We start from the raw sequence: 22703 nt of genomic DNA on the forward strand, positions 1-22703 counted from the left end.
TGCCATGCAGATCAGCAAATCAAACATGCACTATATATTACAATCTGCTTTTCTTTTTGTGGACAAAGAAGAGATTACTTGTGTATTCATGCCTACTTGTGTTCCAAGTGGCTCCTCACCTCTGGAAGTATCTTTGACAGTTTTCTTGGGCTCTGTCTGCATCTGATGTCCACAGTGCGTGTGAAACCTGGTTGATAAATACAGATGAAGATGGTTAGTTCCATGATGTCACCATGTTTTTGAAAGTTAAGGTTCATAAAAGGATGCCAAGTTGGGAAAGTGTGGTCCCAAGACTGTCTCAAAATATGTTTATATGAACACGTTTAGAAATTATGTCAATAGATTTTGTTAGCTGACCCACAGTAAGCCATGCATTAATGGCTCGAGAAGGACTCACAAAGTCAGAGTTCATGGTTAAACTTTGGCCAAGTTGTCACAAACTTCCTGTGAAAGAGAAGACAGCCTCATATTTTGAAATCATGAAATCCCCTGAGAATCTGTGGACTATGGTAAAACAGTGATATATATATAGAATAGCTATACTCAACCTTTGCTCTCATTGCTTTGATAAAACATAATGAAGCCACATCCAGAAATTTGTTGCATCCAGCTCTATTCAGAAGTATGCAGGACTTCATAGAAGCACAGTATTAAATGTTTGTTTTTAAATATTGAAAAAGATCTAGTGAAAACTCCAAAACTGTGTAACTCATATCAGATGTAACATAAGACCTAGCATTCTTTCTGCCAAGCACTATTAATTAGAAACTAAACTGAATTTTGGGTTCTTAAACATGATCTTCCTCCCTGATCCACAGGTCTCACATATTAATACTTGTGTAACTAGGTTTCTTTTACTTTATCTTTGATTCTCTGACTTGATTTTGCTCATTTCAAATTCCAGTAGTGACTTTGAAGAAGTTTTATATTGAACTTTTTAGAAGCAAGTAGTAAGTAGAAATTGATATTGTGTTTAAAATAAAAAGTTCTGATGCAATTTTCCTTGTCAACTATTTATTATGGTTTAAAACCTTAGTGCTAGTGAAAGTTAATTGATGATTGTGTGTTGATGACTATATATATATATATATATATATATATATATGTGTGTGTGTGTGTGTGTGTGTGTGTGTGTGTGTGTGTGTTAAAAAGCAGCACAAATGTAGGCAATTCTTTCTTTCTTTTTTTCTTTCTTTTTTCTTTCTTTCTTCATTCCTTTCTTCCCTTTACCCCTCCCTCTTCCTTTCTTCTCTTTCTTCTCTTTCTTCTCTTTCTTCTCTGTCTTGCTTTCTTTCTTTCTTTCTTGCTTTCTTTCTTTCTTTCTTTCCTTCTTTCTTTCTTTTTTCTTTCTTTCCTTCTTTCTTAATTCAAAACACTCCCCTTCCATTCCCTCTCACAGAGTCCCTACAACATAGCCCCTCCCATTCTCCTCTGAGAGAGTGTGGTTTCTATTGTAATCCCCCCAACCTAGCACATCACATTGCTGCAGGATTAGGTACAATCTCTCCCACTAAGGCCAGAAGAGGCAGCCCTGGAGTTTAATCACTGCCACAGTGAGGAAAGAGCTTTATTGAGAGCATCTACTCCAGTTGTTGGGTTACCTACATCAAGAATAAGATGCACATCTTCTATGGATGTGTAAAGCACCTTGGTCTAACCTGTGTGTGCTCTTTGTTTGGTGGCACAGTCTATGTGGGCTCCAACAGGTTCAGGATAATTGACTTTGTTGGTCTCCTATATGATTCCTAACCCATTTAGGACCGTCAATCCTTCCCCAATTCTTTCATAAGAGTCTCTGACTCCCTTATAATATTTATCTGTGTGTATCTCTGTTTCAGTCAGCTCCTTGGTAGAGGCACTCAGGGGACAGTTATGTTAGGCTTCTGTCTACAAGTATAACAGAGTAATAGTATTAGTGTCAGGTATTGATTTTTGCGCATGGGATAGGCCTTAAGTTGCACTAAATATTGGTAGGACATTCCTTGAGGCTCTGCTCCTTTTGTGTCCCTGCATTTCTTTTAGACAAGGCAAATTTTGGGTCAAAATTTGGTGGGTGATTTGCTGTCTTCATCACTCCAATAGTTGTCCAATAGTGTTTGGCCATGCCCCCAGATTCCAGGCTACTGACACAAGGCTTTCTCCCAGCAAATTCCATTAACCCATGTAGGATTCCATTAACCCAGTCATGTAGGATGCAGTCCCACCCTTAGCCCCTCCCTACACAGGTAGAGGGCATGACTACAGGCTTCAGCCTCAAGAAATTTCCATGATAATGACTTAATGCCAGAGGGTGTAGCTAATTAAGTGACCCTCCTCCCCCTCTCCCTCCCTATTTAAGCCACGTCCCCCCAGCTTAAGTGGGGGGGCACATCCAGATTCAACTACCATTTGCCATGTCAATAAAGCTTATGGAACCCTGGACTTTCTCGTGTTATTGGGGCCTGCTGCTGTACTGTTGTCATGGAGGACTTTCCTGTGTTCCAGCCATGGGAGGTGCCATCCAAGCCAAGCAAGTAGAATCAGCGAGCACTTCCTGCGGGGTGCTGTGCCAGAGCTCTCTCTTATCCCCTTGTTTCTCCCAATATGCCAGCTGGCTGCTTGCCAGTACATTCTCCTTTCTGCTGACCCCTGTCCCCCATTTTTACTGCTGCTGTTAATGGCATTATTGTCAATTTTTAAAGAATTGTTTCATACCTCACTTTGCTTCTCTTAATATTTTTTCTTTGAAGTTAGAATATAACTAAACAAGTTTTCCAGTTTTTTTAAAATTTCTTTGAATAGTTCCCATATACGCCAAATATTCTCTCAGTCTCTCTGTCACTCTCTCTCTCTTTCTCTGGTTCTCTGTCTTTCTCTCTCTCTCTCTCTCTCTCTCTCTCTCTCTCTCTTTCTCTCTCCCTGAAATCCATGCTTATTTGTTGGCTTATTGTTAATTTTTGTTAACTCTTGATCTACATGTATTGTCTGGAAACGTATGTCAATAAATATTGTAAATTTGCAGAATAAAAATACAACTAGGACTCTGGTTCCTGATGCACTAGAGTTTTCATATTGATTATTATTTGCTTGATCCAGCTAATGTAGTTATCAAATTTTCCCTGAGCATGTATTTATTTAAATGTATATGTGAGTTTTGCATACATATACATATATACATGTATATCTATACATGTGCGTATATGTATACACACACACACACACACATATATATATATATATATATATATATATATATATATATATATATATATATATATATTTGAGATGAGTTTAGCTGCCATGTGGGTGCTGGGAAGTGAACTTAAGTTCCCCTTGAAGTACAGTCAGTTCTCTAACTTCCCCTGGTTAGAAGTCATTGGTGACTTAAGTATTATATTCTAGATGCTTGCTTGCTTGTATGACTGTGAGGAAAATATCATAGTAATGTAAACTCTAGGTTGAGAAATTAAAGTTGTTCTTTAATTTGTATACATGTATGTGCATGTGTATGAATATTTATAATGCATATGCACATATATATGTGTTTATGCGTGCATGTTTTGCCTGTCGATGTATGTTTGCATGTGTGTATGTGTCTTGCCTCAGGTATTCCTGGTGCCTGTGCAATTCAAAATTTCAAGAATTAGAGTTATACTCAGTTTTGAGCCATGTTATGGGGTCTAGAAATCAAATTGAATTGTTCTCCAAGAATAGCATGTGCTATTAAATGCTAAGTCATCGCAGAATACCAAACACAAAAGGATAAATAATCAAAATGCAAGTACAATTTCCCAAATTTTGATTCCAACCCATATAATATATGACTTCTTAATGGAATAAATATATGTGGGAAGAGAATAATAGTGGAAAGAACTGAACATGACTAGAGGGGCAGGACATATTTCCTACTAGAGTTCACTTTAGTGGTTCCACAGTTTCAGAACAGTCATACAAACATTCATGCATGCAGAAGATAAAACATGAAAGTTAAGTATCTCCTAACCATGGGCACTTAAAGTGTCTGACTATTCTTCAAGAGGACCCGAGTTCACTTGCCAGCTCCCCATGGAAGACAACAATCACTTCACTTCTAGTTCTTAATATTCAAAGCCTTATTCTTGTCTCTGTTGTTTCTACATGCATATTCTTAAACAATCTTATATAGGAAAGTTAACAAAAATATTTGTTTAGAAAAGAAATCTACCATTTATAACCTAGCTACAGAGGAATTTATACTATAAATTCACCATCATTTATAAATCCTATATAATACAGTAGTGTTGAGATTGATGTTTTATTTCAAGATTAATGTGATAAATGCAGAGTTTTCAGGGCTACTCTTGGACAGGACCATGCAGGAGTGACAAATGGCTTAGAATTCATGGAATATGGCCCACCAGTTAGCACAACCACTATGGGTACACCCTAGTTAAGGCAAAATTCAAAGAACTGTGTCCTGAAGGTTTCATGTTGTTATGGAGTTCTGTTCTGCTTGCTGTCATGATTTTCCTCTTAATCTAAGAATTATATGAAAACTCAAAAGCAGCGTCCAGCACCTCATTGAGTAGTATCCCTGGCACTCAAAATAATAATGCTTGATCTTTTCCAGGCTGGAGCAAAGTAATGATTCAATCACCACCCTTGGGAAAAACAAAGAAGTGTAAATTGTCAGCAATAACCACCACCCTTAGATAGCATTTAGTGAAGCATTATTAAGGTGCTTTTGCTACTGGCTTTGATGTAGAAAATCTTAGGGAACAGTATGAAGTTCAGAAAGACATAATTTGGTTAGTTAAGCCAGTGTATTTTTTTTTACCTTTAATCTTTTTTTTAACAGTCCAGTAGTTATCCTACTGTTCTGCCATCTGACAGTTCCTCATGCCATATTTGCTCCCCATTTTAATAATATGTCACCACTCTTCCACATCCGTCCCCTGAGAGGCCTTCCCACTCCCTGGGGCCTCAAGTCTCTCAAGGGTTAGGTGCCTTTTCTCTCACTGTGGACACACGAGGAAGTCCTCTGCTGTTTATGTAACGGGTTCTTTTTAAGGACACAGAACAAGGAAAATGGCAGTATTGGCTGATGTGACTTTAACTGAGGCTAACCAGTGATGGTTATTTTCCTATACCCATCTTGCTCTCAGCTTTGTGATATGATTAAATAAGAATTGCTGATCAGTACACTCACATTTAGATGATTTAAATTAAATATGACTGATCTTTAAATAAAAGTTTATGTATGTGAATCTTTTAAAACTCTTATAAGGTTACCAATAAAGATAAATAATAAAATAATCATTCCTTTCTTTGTAGGTGCAGATTGCTGCCTGCCATTCAGAGAAACTGGCTGAGAAAAATATCTTACTTGTCTATACTTTGTCAAGCTATAACAAGTTGCTTACGTGTACTATATATATATTTTGTAAAGGTGTTTGGAACATAGTTTTGTTTTGTTTTTTTCATAGTCGTTTATTAGAAGAAAACTAAAGCATAATCTAATACTTTCTGAAAGACTTTTCTGGACTATAAAAGCCATGGGAGAAAGAATAAAGTAGTCAGAACATTGTTCTTTCCACCCATCAACTGTATGTACATATGTACATGTGTAAAGTTTGTCTGAAGGTATGTTGAAAATACAGTCTTTCCACCTTCCAAGTACACACACACACACTTTTATGTGTGTGCTTATTATATGTGTGTGTGTGTGTAGGTATGTGTATGCATCCATTTATCTAAGTATATATCTATGTATTTATGTAAATATGTATCTGTATATCTATATATTTGTATATTTATTTAAATTTGTATATATGTATATGTTCATATGTATATGTGTATATATTTTTATACATTTATAAGTATATATGTTTATGTGAAAAGTTTGTATGAGTGTGTGTTGGAACTTTGTTTCACACATTATATGTATATGTATGTATATATGCAAACTTTGAGTGTTTGTTGGAGCTTGCTTCTTTCACCAGTTATGTGTATATATATGTATATTATGTATGAAATTATTGGAGCCTGCTTGTTGGAACTTAGTTCCATCTGTCCACCAGTACTTGTGCATACTTATGTAAGTGCATATGTGTATATATGCATATGTGTGTATATGTGAAATCCTTTTTGTGGGAGCATTTCTCCAGTCTTCTTATGTGTGAAAATATATGTGTTTGTCAGTCTGTCTACCTGTATGTTTGTCTGCATGTCTGTTACTGGACCTTGTTATTATTCAAACATAGTGTGTGTGTGTGTGTGTGTGTGTGTGTTTGTGTGTGTGTGTGTGTGTGTGTGTTTGATTTCACCCTTTATCTTTGCTAACTGCTGTCTTCCAGAAAAATCAGGCCCAGTTGATTTCATATACCAACACCCATTAGCTGCTCTCAACACTAACACCCTAGTGACTGCCTTCCTCATTTTATGTCAAAGGTTATCTTTTTCACAGAGTCATATAAATTTCATATATTGAAGAGATTGTTTCAACATACTAGGCTGTCTTTGCCAGTTTCTTTACTGTGTCTTTTATGGTACACTTAAAAGTTGAGGATTCTTATGTAAAATGCATGAAGGTAAACCCAGTCATCTCTACTCATGTTTCATCCTTTCTGTGTAGGTTCCTGTAATTGTGACTTCTTAGTAGAACATTAAAAAGCAGAATGCCAATGGAAAATCTTAACCATGTTCTATATTTTTTAAAAGGTTATGTAATTTTAGGTGTGTGTGTGTGTGCATGTGTCTGTGTGTGATTATGTGAATAAATATGTTCAGGTAAATTTGGAGCCTAGAAGAGACCATCTGATCCTTTGTAGCTATTGATACAGGAGGTTGTTAGTAGCAATTGATGGCTTTTGATATTGAATTGGTTCATCTACAAGAGCAGAACATGATTTTAATTGCTGACACATCAGTCCATCTCTTGTAATATTCTATCAACTTGATGATAATAATATTTTTTTACTGTTACATTCCTAGAATAATTCATCTAACTCTTAGAATGGATCAGGATTATTTTAACTCTTTCTTGCAAAGAGGAAGATTGTTGTAGGACATTGTGGAAGATTATAGGGGAAAATGTAGACCTCATTAGACATGATATTGCTAGGCAATATCATTAGAGAAAAAAGTGAGAGTCATTCCAAAATGGAGAGTTATGTTAATGTAATCTAAAATTTGGTGATTATGAACCAACTATACATGTGTCAGTTATATTTTATGAACAGTGAGTAGGGGAAGATGATTTCTTCCTGATCTTTTGAAGACAATTTCTGTCTGGTCTAAACAGTATTGTGTAACATTTGGGAACAAAGATGAAGCCCAGCATCCCTGCACTAGAAGCCAATGTGGAGAAGATCTCCACAGCGACCATGATCTTCCTTTGGTGCTGTGGTAAACAGGGAGGAAAGTGACCCAGACACTGCAGAACACCATCATGCTGAATGTTATGGACTTGGCTTCATTGAAGGCACCAGGTAGGTTTCTGGAAAAGAAAGCAAGAATGAAACTTGCAAAGGCCAGGCAGGCCAGGTATGCCAGGGCACAGTAAAAGGCAGTGTTTGAACCCTTGTTGCAAACAATGATGATGTGGCCATGCTCATATTGTGCATCAGTATCAACAGAAGGAGGAGAAGCTCCTAGCCAGACTGCACATATCACAACTTGGATGAGAGTACAAATGGGAACGATGTAGTTAGATGTCCTTGAAACAAGAAAGTATTTCATTCTCGGAGAAGCTGTGACTTTGAATGCAAGTACCACAGTAATTGTTTTGGCCAACACAGTGGAAATAGCTACTGTGAATACAACTCCAAATGTAATTTGCTGTAGGATGCAGGTGGTCGAGTTCGGGTGGCCAATATAAAGCAAGGGGCAGAGGAAACAAAAGATGAGTGAGATGAGCAAGATATAGGTGAGAGAGCAATTATTGGCTTTAACTATGGGGGTAGCATGGTGCTTCACAAAGACACCAAGAATCACAGCAGTGAAAGAAGAGAAGCACAAGGCCATTAAAGAAAGTGCCATCCCCAAGGGGTCTTCATAAGTGAGAAAAGTAAGAGCTTTGTGAATGCACATATTCTGCTCCGTGTTAGCATACTGGTCCTCTGGACACTGGACACACAAATCCACATCTAGTGGAGAAATGAAAGTATTATTAGTGCAGCTTCAGCAATTTTACTGTCAGAATATTTTATTTAAATATAGAATAATTGTTGAAATATGTGAATCTGGTTGCTGAGAATACTTTGAAGGTTGTTGATACATAAAATAATTGATTCCATTAGTAAATTGTTTTCATTGTTATGGGGAATGAAAGGAAGAATATTTTCTATTTTGTCTATTTGTTGTGATCATTTATCATGGGTGTTTAAATTTATAAGTGTGTTTATGTGTAAAAATAAATTTTTATCATGAACATGAGAGTAATTGGTTTTGTATGGGTGAAGTATGAGATTGAGAATAAAAATTCATGCGTATATGAAAATATTTTCAATGTTTGTAACTGCAAATATAAAAAATATATCAAATTCTATCCTCTTTTGGCTGTAGTACCACCATAAACTTGAGGCTTTTCATACAAAGGAATAAACCTATCCCTGAAGGATATCCTCTGTAACGCCCACCACTGTATGTGTGAAAAATCTGATTGCCGTTGCTCTGAAATACTGGATAATTGCAATAAGGGATAATATGCTGTCAAGATTTGAAGTCTTTTATATGGAAAATTGCTTTTGTTGACAGCTTATATCAGTTAATTTGTTGGAGGGAATAGAATTTTAGCTTGGTCGTGAATAGAATGTGTTGCTCATAGAGAGTACTTGAGTTTGGTTCCCAGCAGAAATGTCAGGTGAACCCAAACAGCCCTGTTGAATTGCTTAAGTGTATATTTTATGTAGAACTGCAGGCATATCAGAACAACAACATGTAGGAGTTTGTGACCTCCTTTTAAATGGGTTCTGGGGACAAACTAACACAATCATAATTAGTGGAGATAGTTTAAACTGCTAAGCCATGTTACTAACCATAAAAGCCTTTAAGTTCTTCCATTCAATTGTGTTGGTTGACACATTAAATGAGGGAATAAATGGATGCCTGCCAATTGTGTTTAGTAAATGCTGACTAAATAGTTTTTTAACTAATATGGGCTATACAAGTTTAGATAACATTTAAAAATTGTGGCTAATTCCTTGAAGGACAAAACAATTTTAATCTATTCTCTCATGGAAAATATGAACTAGGTACTATGTATTCTAGTATTGAGTAGAATACTTTTACTTTTTACACATCATGTGTCAACAGTGATTCTCAGTTTTCTATGTTTCAAATATTGTTGAACATTTTTAAAAAATTCTCTAATAAAGATATAAGTTTGTGTCAAATTTTCTTAAAATAATTTTGTTTAATCAAAAAGTGTCTATATCATACAAAATCTTCTGATTCATGCTTAACAATTTCTGATAATTTTAACAAATTATTATTTATCCTCTTCATTAGTTTAACAAAGGACATGGATCTAGTTCCAACTAACCACCTGCCTTATTCTGTCTTTCACGTCCTTCTGTACTCGATAGAGATGCACAAACTTATGTAAGGGTACATACTTCAAGACAATATTAATAAATATTTTAAAGATCCTTGATCTTTAGAGAGAATTAATCACTAAAAAAGATCTTGTATAGAACATGCTAACACTGAGGTTTTCTTACCAAAACTCTTTGAGATTATGTTATCTAGTATAAATTTTCAAGGAGTCAATGATATATTACAAGTTCTGTTTTTTTTTTTTTTTTTTTTTTTTTTTTTTTTTTTTGAGACAGGGTTTCCTTGTGTAGTCCTGGCTATCCTGGAACTCACTCTGTAGACCAGGCTGGCCTGGAACTCAGAAATCCACCTACCTCTGCCTCCCAAGTGCTAGGATTAAAGGCGTGCACCACCACTGCCAGGCAAGTTCTGTTTTTCTCAGATGGATATTTTAATTATTTTATTCATATAATAACTAACTTTAAAAACTAATATACATTTTAACGTTCCATTTTAGACCACTTCAGTGCTCCTATTTGGGTGCAAGATGATAATCAATTTGAAGAATTTAACCCAGAAAGAAATACTCACTTGTCTCATTAGAAATTTCATTTTCTGGGCAGGGACTACAATCAAAACAGCAAGCTGACATTCCATTCTTAATGAATTTTCTAAATCCATGACCACAATCAGCACTGCACACAGATGTTGGCAACTGAAAAAAATAGATGTATCATTCTATCAGGAGTTTTAATTACTCCATTCAAAAATTATATTAGAATGTGATATTTGTGAGCATATATATATATATATATATATATATATATATATATATATAATGATGGTTTGTATAAGCTTGGCACAGGAATTACCACTATTTAGAGAAGTGAGATATATATATATATATATATATATATATATATATATATATATTCAACAAAATACTGGGAGCAATATTGCCTGTAGGCAGTGGGACATTAGAAATCATGCAGAATAAGCCAGTAAGCAGAGTTCCTGAAGTGACTACATTTCAGTTGCATTTTCCAGATCCATGTCTCATCTTCCCTGGAATGTATTCCATAAGCCAAGTTGAACTTTTCCTCATCAATTTGCTTATAGTTCATGTTTAATAAGAGTAACTTAACCAATTATGTGTGAAGGACATAAAAAACATGGGAAAGAAGACCTCAAATGATAGCTAACCAAAATAACCTCAATAACATTAGGATGACAGACCTTAACAAACTAAGCAGAAACAGAAAAACAGGTGCATATATCCACTTCTATTGCAATTGTGGTGAGGAGATGCTGAGTTTCTGTATATTGAGCTGGAAGGTGGAGTGTTTCCTTTAGTGAAAAGCTTTTATAGAGCCTGAAAATATGGTAAAAATATTGTGGATTTCAGTATTCTGCATTTCCATCCTTTGTTTCATATTAGGTTTGATGTTGCCATCATAGAGTGTATTCTTCACAGGCTCATGTCATGTTCTCCAGAAATATGATTAAACGTAACTCTTCTTTTTTGGTTTTTGTTTATGTTGAAACAAGGTCTCCCTGTCCTATTTTCATCCCAACCTGCATACTTGCCCCAGAATCCAAGAAACAGAAGCAGGTTAAACTGGAATCCATAAAAATACATCTTAAAATGTATAGTAAGGAATACGAAGTTAGCTTTCCAAACTTGACTGTTTCTTGAGGGAGTTTTAGAAGTAATAACTAAGTTCTATTTATGGGGCAGAAATTGAGAGTGTGACCACACTCCAGTGTCTTAGTTCAGGTTTTACTTCTGTGAACAGAAACAAATACCAAGGCAACTCTTATAAGGAGAGTATTTAATTGGGGCTGGCTTCTAGCCTAACAGACTCAGTCCATTATCTTCATGGAACCTGGCAGCATCTAGACAGGCATGGTACAGGAGGAACTGAGATTTCTCTATATTCATCTGAAAGCTGCTAGCAAAATTCTGACTTCAGAACAGCTAAGATGTGGGTCTTAATACCCACACCCAAAGTGACATACCTCTTCAAAAAAGGAAACACCTAGTCCAACAGAACACTTGTCTAAATAGTACCAATTCCTATGCCAAGCTTATAAAACCATCACATCTTATATATATACATATATATGTATGTATATATATGTATACATATACATATATATGTATATATATCTCAAAAAGAAAACTTTTAAAATTTAATGTATCTTATTTTTTGTGGGGTGCATTCCTAGAGAGAAAAAAAATGAAAGACTAGGAATGGGGTATGAACATGATGTATGATTTGAATTTCCAAAATAATCAATAAAATATTATCAATAACATTAGCAATAAAAATAAACTAAATTCATTTTCTGTGATTTTTTTTAAGAAAAGATGAGCCCAAACACTCAATTACTACCAAAAATTATGTATAAATTATTACTTAGGTTTTATTTCAGTATTTGATATTTTTCTAATACCTGTCTTTCCTGTTTTCAGGCATTTGAGTGGTGTTTATACTTTATTTTGGCCTCTTGTGTTCTTCTTACTTTTAAATATGATGGAGTTCTTTGAATGTCATTCAGAGTCCTCATTTATTAGTTATGACGTCTTATAATTGTGTTCATCCTGAAAATTTTTCTTTCTCCTTTTACTACAAGGAATACATTCACTGGATATAGTAAATGGAAGGGCATTTATGACCCTAAATATTTTAAGCACATAATTTTTATCCTTTTCCTATAAGGAGGATAAGAATATCCATGGTGTGTTACACTACACATAACTACAGAAGTTAAGAAATAAAGATGGCACTATTTAAGAAATATGTATCTCCCTGCGAGTCAAAAATAGAATAGACAACATAGGTGAAAAGGTTTGGGGACTGAATAGGAATGGAGTGGGATGAGAATAGAAGGGGAGGACGGAGGAACAGATTCTTTGCAGAGACCACTGAAGTGGGGGTGGCACCTCTGAGTCAAGCTAGAATCCTAGGGCATTAGAAACTTCCAGAAATTTATGAGGATTGCCATGGCTAAGTCTCCTAGCAAAGTGGGATACAGAGTCCATATTGGCCATATCTAATAACCAGACAAAATTTCCAGTATTGTTACTAAAACAATACAGAGTTCATATTGGCCATATCTAATAACCGAACTAAATTTCCAGTATTATTACTAAAACAACGTTCTATCCACAACATCTTTAACCTACAATTAACCCTGCTTAATGATCTGTGGGAATAAAGATGTAGCAAAGAATGGAGAAAGCTAACTAATAACTGAGCTAGCTTGAAAACCTTGGATGAGAGAAACCCCACCCCTGATGCTGGTAATAATATTCTGTATATCTGCAGGCAAGTCTAGCATAACCATCGTCGGAGAGAATTCACTAAACAATTGATGGAGACAGATTCAGAGATCAATACCCAAACAATATACAAAGTTTGGGGAATCCTGGATAAGATGGGGAATGTCATGCCCTGGAAGGATGTCTTGGTTCTTGGGTGAGCACGGCCCTGGAACTCCAGAAGAAACAGCAGGCATTTGGCCACGCCCCAGAATGCAGGTTCCTACATGTGGTCCACATCTCTCATTAACCTGCACCTGAAGTCACATAGGACACAGGTAGAGGGTGTGACTAACAGGCCTCTCCCTCGAGATATTCATATTTATGAGTTATCTAAAGGCCTGGAAGTGGAGCTCAGTTAAGTTCCTCCTCTTTTTCCCTTCCTATTTAAGCCAGCTCCCCCTGGCTTTTAGGAGGGGGTCACCATCCATGCCCATCCACATTCACCATGAACAATAAAGCTTTGAACTCTTGGACTTCACGTGTCTTCTGGGGCCTGCCGCCAGGTTTCCAACCTTTGGAATAGGACTTTCTTGAATCTACTGCAACCGGCAGTTGTTGCCCATGTGGAAAACTTCTTTGCAACCCAGCCAGTCTGCTGCTGTGGCTGCATGTATGTGGGAGCTTGTGGCATGGAAAGCTAGCCCAGGACCCTGTCACAGGTGTCCACTTGAGTTTCTTCCCACAGGGGAAGAATGATTGTCAGAGCCAGAGAGATCAAGGACATAACATGAAATCCTACCCATCAACTTACCTGGGACCCTAAGGGCACACAGTAACTGAACCACTTACTGCAAATAATGCAGTGGACGAAACTAAATCCTCTATACACAGATAACTTTTGTGAGGCTTGGTCCTTATGTGGGGCACCTAAAACAGTAGCAGATTTGTGTCTGACTTTGTTGCCTGCATTTGGGAATCATTACCTCTACTGGGCTACCTCCACTACACCATAGGAAAATGTGAAACTGTGCCTAGTTGTTGTGCAACATTGTATGCCAAAGCATGTTTCTGAGGGAAGCTCTTTTCTGAAGAAGGAAGGAGTATTATATAAGAAGGAAAGGAAGGATAAGGAAGAACTAGGCATAGGAGTAGAATAGGGATTTTAAACTGGTGTCTGAATGTACATCTAATGAATGCATAAATTCATTAACTACATTCATTTAAATATGAGCAATGTTGGTGGATCCTGCTGTTACCCAGAGAGGGACTTTCTATGACACAAAGTTCTCTCCTGCACCTTTCACATTCTTGCTTTGTCCACAACAAATTTCAGTCAAAAATGTCAAGTAATATTTCATTTCACTAGCTGATCATTTGATATTTAAATGCCTCTATTAGACAGATGTTCACATTTGCCACATTATTTTGGAAATATACAGCTGCAACATAATAAAATTACTGTTGATACCTAGAGTATGTCCTTCCTTGCCTTGTTACCATAGGTTTTAATAAGATCTATTAATCACACTACCCTGTCACTGATTTTCATTTTTCCTTGTAGTGTCATCTTTGTCATCATATGAAGTTTCCAGTACTTGTACCTTGTTTTCAAATTTTCCCATTCTTTCCTCAACTTGGGGCATTCATTTTGTGAGTCTTTTCACTGAAATAAGTATTTGATTTATTTTCTTTTTACAGTTTGTATTTGAGATTGAATCTCATCTATTATTTTGTACCCTTATGAAATCTCTTTGTCATAAACTTACTCATGGTCTTACTCTAATAAAATATTAATATTTTTACTGTATTCTACCAGAGGTGGCTACTTTCCTCTTTGATTTTTTTTTAGCAATCTTATAATCATTCTTTCATTCTTTGTTTAGTGTAATATTTTATATACACTCACTTAATTCTGTGACTCTAAGGTATGGAAACATATTGCCTTGATATCTTGTTTTTATTTATTAAGTTCCACATTAGGATTAAAATATATGTGAATAAAATACTGGTTACGTTGTTAAAAACAAAGTCTACTGTCTATCAGTGGACATGTTTGTAAGGCTCATGTAAGGCCTTTTTAGAAATCACAAGTGATTTCAATGCTATCATTTTTATGGTTATGTAGCCCTGTAAATAAACTTTTAGCTTTTATATTTTTTCACTAAGAATGGCATTCTTTAATGCGTTGTGTAAAAATATACATGCAGAAAAAGCCACTCATACCCATAATAAGAAAAACAGTAAAAACAATATGTAGTTCATAACATATCTAAAATTGTCATAAAATGTTATTATATGGTTACCTAGAGGTGTTGGAAATTCATGAGTAGTTGGTAAACAGCTTTTAAAATTCATAATAAAAATTAGTTACTTAATTATATCGAATTTAAAATGAACAGGAGTTTTTTTTTAGGAGTTTTTTGAAGAGGTTCAACATAAGACTGGAAATCACTCTGTAATAGTTAGAATAGAACTGATAGAAAATTGCTCACTTAACTGGAAATAATATCAATTTTTTCTAAAACCATTTTATTTTAGTGTTAAAGGCAAGAAACAGATTCTAATATGATATAAATACATTGTATACATGTTAGAAATTCTCAGTGAATTAATAAAATCTCATTCAAAAAATTAAAAAGAAGAAGATAGATTAGGAGGCTAGAAATTGGTCTCCCACATGACAATTTCATTTCACTAGTTTAGAGGAAGTTTGGATACACACACTTGACATGATTTACTGCTGTGTAATTTAAATTAGTACAGTTAAGCCAAACACACCTGTGTGCTTCCTGTTGCCCACTCTATCATATCTTCAGATAAATGTAGCTGTTGACCATTTGGAAAATAGGGACTAAACATTCCTATTTTCACTTTAAGTCCAAGTCCCTGTGGAAAATTCCAAATGTAGAAAATGTCATACTTTCCTTGCAGTTTGTCTCTTTGGTTCATATTCACTCTGTCCCCAACAGGATTAGTGAAGTAGGTGTTTCTCAGAGAGGAACACAGCTGAAAGACAGGCAGCATAGTATAGAGCACACATTCTTCCTTATAATAACAAAATGTATTCTTATTTCATCTTAAAGACAATTTTATTTACAGTGTGCAGGCGAAAAATCCCAGTGAAAGTAATAGGAAAAACAAAATTATATTATTCCTGATATTTTAGACCTCTAAGAGGAGATTGCCAAACAAGCACAAATATGCATGCAGACATCAAACACATATTTGCAATATAGAATATACAAACACAACTAACTGAGAGAGACTGACATCCTTGCAGAGATATACACATAGCAGAAGTACACATAAATGTACACGTACATGCCCATACTCATATTAGAAATTACAAATATACACAGAGACATAATTTTCATCAAAAAGTCAAAGACACAGAAACACACAAAACAGTTACCCAGACACACACACAAAAGCACATGTAAGAACATGCACAAATAAATACACACACACACACACACACACACACACACACACACAGAGTAACATTAGCACACAGACAAATTTATGCTTTCATACAAAAGCACAGAGGCAGAGAAAAACAGAAATATGTAAATGAAAGAACATACACAAAACACAGGCACATGTAGTCACAGGCATTGATAAATGTACACAAGAATATACACTTCGACAAAACCAACCATCCAGATAGTAATTGGAACACAGAAAAATTAATGTTAACTGCAATAGGCAGTTATATAGACAGAAACACACATTTACATATACGTATATACTGCTCTCTCTCTCTCTCTATATATATATATATATATTACATAAACAAAATTCAATGAACACATCATTTATACTCACTCTTGATGTACTTTATTGCAACTTATTTTTTCTAATGGATGTTTGAATTAGGTATGTATATATATTTATATATATATGAATGATTATTTATAATATATATGAATAAGTCATAATTCATAATATATTATGACATATATATAAATATGAATATATGACATATATATATGAATGACTACTAAACTGGTAGGTTGTCAGCCTCCCATGGCTTCTGATATCCTCACCTGCATTGCCTGCTCTAAACATGATGACCAATGTGGAAGATAAACATATCTTTCCTTTTAATTCTAGTTTATATATCAAAATCTGAGTGCCTGTTCAAAGTTGGATACATGCAAGATTTGGATTAATGAAACTTTTAGATCATAAAGCAATATATGAGTAGTTTATATACTACTCATATATTCATCTATCTCTCTCTCTCTCTCTCTCTATATATATATATATATATATATGTATATATAATTGGATACCTAGATATGGGTATAAACACAGATATACAGACACAGAAACATACAAATATAAAGCAAGAAATATACATTTATACCCATAAGCACACAAGATTCTAGAAAACTGAATTATCATGCTATTCCTGTATATAAAAGACTCTCAGACCACCAAGTGATGTCCCTAACCTACAGTGGGAAGAGCATAAGTTTAGATCTCTAGTTAAAACATTCTCCTACAGTAATTATAACATATTTGACAATTAATGAACAAGGATTCACCATTGAGTGGGTTCATGGGGAAAGGACTGAATATGTTTTCAGTATTAGAACATGAGATATTTAATCTGTAAGAAAGTCACAGTGCTACATCAACAAATTCTGCCTTTGGTTTCATTCCTGGTATATGAGAGTTTTATACAAACATATATATTTACATGAACACCAGGAAAAATGTTCATAAACCATTCTATTTTGGAAAATATTTTCTAGTATGCTTGGTTTGAGCATCTAGGTGACTCAAAGGCATTGATAACATGAAATATTATATCAGAAGCACTACCTTTTTGAAGTCATAATTTTGTTCTTTTCCATTGTCAGTAGGGATATTATCAACCTTTTGAAAAGTCACTTGATGGAGGGCATGGGCAAAAGCATACACAGCATTGTATATGTCATAACTCCCTTCAATAAAGGCCATGTCAAAAGAATGTTTAATCAACCATTCCAATGAGTGATGGGATGAGCAGTTCCTCAGTGTGTTACATATAGATGCTGAGACTTTACAATTAAAGTACATCCATTCCATCTTCATCAGATATTCATCTGAGTATTTGAAAGGTTTCAATGTCTGGACAAAATTTTTAAAACCAGAAATTTCACCATGGTTGTGTCCAAAAGCAAGAGTCCCCCATATGTTATCAAATGTCAAGTCTTTCTTACTAGGAGTGACATCCCACTGTGAGGTGGTGATCCATATTCTCTGTATTCCTAGAGATTCCCACATCCTGAAGCTCTCAGCTAAGGTACTGTCTGTGTCACCATAAATGATGACAACATTTGTGGATGATTTCATGATTTGGTTGTAATGCACTTCTGCTCTTGTCAAGTATAAATGCATATTGACTGGTATCATGCTGACAAAAGCAAAGCAGACTGTATTTTTTTCCATCTCTCTTCTCAAATAGGAAAAAAACTGGATACCTTTATCATTGTCTGAGATTGCCAACCCTACCCAGTTCCACCTGAAATAAATTATGAAAGAGACCAGGGCAACAGCTAGAGATGTATCCTCTGAGGCCATCTGATATAAATAAGAAAAATTTTCCTGATCACTTAGGACAGGATGAAAGGATCCATAAGTAAGCTGAAGGAACTAAGACACAAAAAGCAGTATGATGCACAGTGTATTTCTAAGAATTTATAAGCACATTTTCTGCAGATTTATAGAAATCTCAGGTAGCTATTATTTTCCCCCATCTCTGTGTCATACAAGAACAAGTAGAAGTTCAATCAAGACTTGAATTAGGTCACATTAAAATACACACACATACACACACACACACACAAAACAGACAAAGACATATACACATACATACACATACACACACATACACACACACATACACACACACACACACACACTGGCTCACGCCTATTAAGGACGTGGTGACACCAATAGATATGTGATTTCATGAATTTCCACCATTTACTCAATACAGTCACACACACACACACACACAACAGAAAACAGACACAACCACAAATATATACACACACTTACCTGCTGAAATACGAAATTCTTTGCAAGTATATGAAATGTAATAGTTGCTGAACAATTTAGTCCTGTAAGTACCACTCCACAATTTATGTCTTCTGTACAGCTATAATTAGGGAGAATTTCATGATTTTGTAATGAGAAATGTATAGCTTTGAATAGGGATTTCCAATTACAATTGTAGTGTGAGAATTTAAATACTAGAGACATATTTGGTAAAAGATCAGGGTTCCTGTTGATATCATTCATGGAAAAAGCCAAGGCCAGAGCATATTTTTGGTTTTCAGTATGTGGTCTGTAAAAGATTACATGGTTCATAAGAACAAGAATTTACACTCATCATTTGCATTCAACACAAGGACAACCCTGCACTGAATTGTATTGATCCGATATCTTAAGGATTGAAATGACCTGTGTACTTTGGTTGAGATGATATAAGAAACTGGAAGCTCAAAGAACCTTTAAATGTTCATGATATGTACAATTTTCATGGTCTCACAGAGAGTTCTTCTTTCCATTTTTTAATGCTTGGTAAGAAGGTAAGTAAATCATCAAATGCTTTGACCAAATGGTAAAAATATTCACATATTTATTTGAAATTAGTGAGAAATATGTAAAATACCTGGTATGTGGGCTCCATTAAGTTTATGGTATTTCTATGAACTTGACTCTATTGGCTAAGACAGAGAAAGAATGACTGTTGAGTTCACAGCAGTCTTCTATAATAATACTTGGCTCATGAAGTTAAAATTAATTTTCATTAGGGATATATATATATATATATATATATATATATATATATATCACACCAACACATAGTTATCCTTACCTTAAATGCTCTTTCTTTCTAAAATTCTGTAGCAATGCAATAATACTGTTTTTGTTTACCTTTTTGAGAATTATAACTATTGTCTATTGAGAATTATTTCAAATCATCTGATTGATAAAGATCAAATATGTTACCTTATTATTAATTTTTTACTAAGAGTTAAATATCTGTATTCCAGTTAGAAACTGTACATTTGTGGTGTCTTTATATAAATACAATACATTTTAGAATATTCTTTATGAATACACAGGAAAAGGTGCCTTTAAAAATTTCAATAGCAGAGTACAGAAATTTGTGTCTAGTACTTGTAAAAATCAAACACAAAAAATCACACTGCACTGTGATGGACGGACCACCAGTAGATTATATGGCCATTTGCCTAAACATAGGAAGTATAAACTCATAGAAAATTTATGCAGATTCTTTCAAAAACATACCATTGGATACTCTGCTATTGAAACTGTCAAGTAGAGGGATATATGTGGTAGATAAAGGACAAGAGTTGTTTTATTGTTCAGTTTGTATCCTTCTGAATTCGAGGCTAATGGAAAAAATATATCCCGGGTAAATTTTAAGTGCTAATACATTAAGCATTTAATAGAATTTGGAGTTTTTTCTTGTTTTGTGGGTTGACAAAATAGAACAAAAGACTCCATAGCACTGCCTTGGTTTTCATCCTCAGTAGTCCCAGGAAACATCCATGATGGCATTTACATGGAAAATACAAAAGCACTTACTGTATGTCCAGAATATGACTGAAATATTCTTTCTCCACAGGCTGTTTTACTATATTAATAGGGAAGACACAACCCCTTCCCAGGTTTCTATTCTCATATTCATTCTGCTTCATACTCCAAAAGCATCTGGGATAAATAAAATCAGCCACAAGAAATGGAATGTCCAGGAGCAATAAGGGTAAAATCAAGGTGAACATATTGTTTCTTCTCTGAGCATGGGCAGTATGGATTGTGAAGAGGCACACAAATCAGAAATCAAACAGGTACCAATTTATCTTGATGTACTATTATAATTGTGGCCAAGGGAGATGCCACATCTGTATTCATGTTTCCTTTTTTACAGGTGATTCTTCACCCCTAGAGGAATCTTATACACTCTCTCCTGAGGAGCTTCATTTGATGTCTCCTCTGCATGTGATAATCTTAGTTGATAAATATAGATCACTATGGTGAACTTTGATGGATGACATCATACATATTTGTTGAAATTAAGGTCCCTGGAAAGATTCCACTTTGTGAAAATTTGGTCCCAGTACTGACTTAAAATCAGTTTATGTAAATAACTTATGTAATATCAATAGATTATGTTAGTTGATCTACCATGAGACATGCCTTAATGTTTTAGAAAGGACTCAGAAAGTCTGATGCAATAGTTACACACTGGCCCTGATGACACAAAGAGTGTGGCAGGCATAAGCAGCCTCATGGTTCGAGCATTTTCTATCATGGAGAATGCAGTATTGACAATCTTACAGCAGTGATAGGTACAGAATATCTAAACAAAAAAATCTGCTTACATTGTCTTGGGAATCAAAATGACAAATCCAGAAATATTCTGAATCCCGCTGTATTCAAAACTACCCAGAACATCTGAGAACCACAATTTATGTACATACCAAATGTTACTTTTTCAATATTCATCATGATTCAGAGAGAATGCTGGACCTGTCTGCTTCATTTCAAACACTATATAAAAGCTAGCACTCATATTCCCAATTGTAATCAATGAGAAACTAAGGAGAATATTTGAGTTCTAAAATACTATTTGTAATCTGACCCTCATTTCTCACAGATCAATACCTTGTCTTGACTAGTTTCTTCTAGTCTTTGATTTTCTATACTGGTTTTGCTAATTTTACTTTCCAGTAGTTACTGTGAAGTCTTACATTATTCTTTTAGAAGCAAGTATTAAGTGTCATGTGAACATGTATTTAATTTACACACAAACTCTTCTCATACAATTTTCTTAGTCATCTAATATCGACTATATTTTAGATCCTGCAGGTCCAGCAGGACAGTCTACTGATAATTGTGGCATGATGAGTCTCTTTATGTATGGACTGCAGAGAAAGCAGCACAAATAAAAGCGATTCTTTGTTGTGTGTTGTGATATGTCATAAATTAGCATTTCAGGTGAAGCATACAAGGCTTTTTTTCTCCATTTCTCTATCAATTTAAGTATCAACATTTTTTATGTCCATGAATCAAAATCACTGTCCCAGGAGGCTAGGTATGGATGTAGAGAGATGTTAGATGAATACTTTTTCATGGTAAAGCAAAGAATACTCATCCTTCATGAGTTCAAATGAAATTTCCAGTAGTTCAGATTCAGCCTTGTATCCAGTCTTGTCTGTATGGAATAATCATTTAATTTTAAATGAATACACCATAGTATGTTTTATTACGACACATCCACAGATATGTAGCCTGTACTCTGTCAGTTTTGCCATCTGTCAGGCACATTACTTCTTCATGTTAGTACTCATTCCATTCCTCAGTTCAACAGCCTCTTTCTCAATTTATGACCTTTGTGTTGAATTTATAAGAAAAATGTGATACTTTCTTCTGTTTTTCCCCACTAGCTTCAAATGACTCCCCGTACTCTAATGCTTTGAGTCATTTTAATTCTTAAAAGTACCTCTCCTACTTGCTTCATGTAAAAACATGTGTGCATACATACATACATAAAGATATACATCCATTGACTTCTGTGTATGTAACCTTCCTTGCTTCTCTGTAATAAAATTTGCATTATTATCATAGTTGATATTTTTGATTTGTTCACAGATTCACTTCACAAAAATTTTGTTGATTATGTTTTATCAAACTTCATAAGAGAAATTAGTCTATAAATTTCCTTCTTGGTTAGGTCTTTCTCTTTTTGGGGTATGATTGTGACTGTCATTTTATAATTGAACAGTGTTTTTTTTCTGATTATCTTGTTTGGGATAATGTAGGAATAATGGTGTTTTATTGTATATCTGAAAGTATTTTGTCATAAATATTTTTGTCTCTGAAACTTTTGGGGGTGTTGTGAAAATTTTAGTGA

General features: G+C 34.8%; 1 pseudogene; it reads right to left on the minus strand.

The window, feature by feature from the left end:
- Nucleotides 1-7189: 7189 nt before the first annotated feature.
- On the minus strand, nucleotides 7190-20571 carry LOC143440668 (vomeronasal type-2 receptor 116-like; annotated as a pseudogene).
- Nucleotides 20572-22703: the final 2132 nt, after the last annotated feature.

The sequence above is a fragment of the Arvicanthis niloticus genome, chromosome 30 (assembly GCF_011762505.2).
Source record: "Arvicanthis niloticus isolate mArvNil1 chromosome 30, mArvNil1.pat.X, whole genome shotgun sequence".
Taxonomy (NCBI): domain Eukaryota; kingdom Metazoa; phylum Chordata; class Mammalia; order Rodentia; family Muridae; genus Arvicanthis; species Arvicanthis niloticus.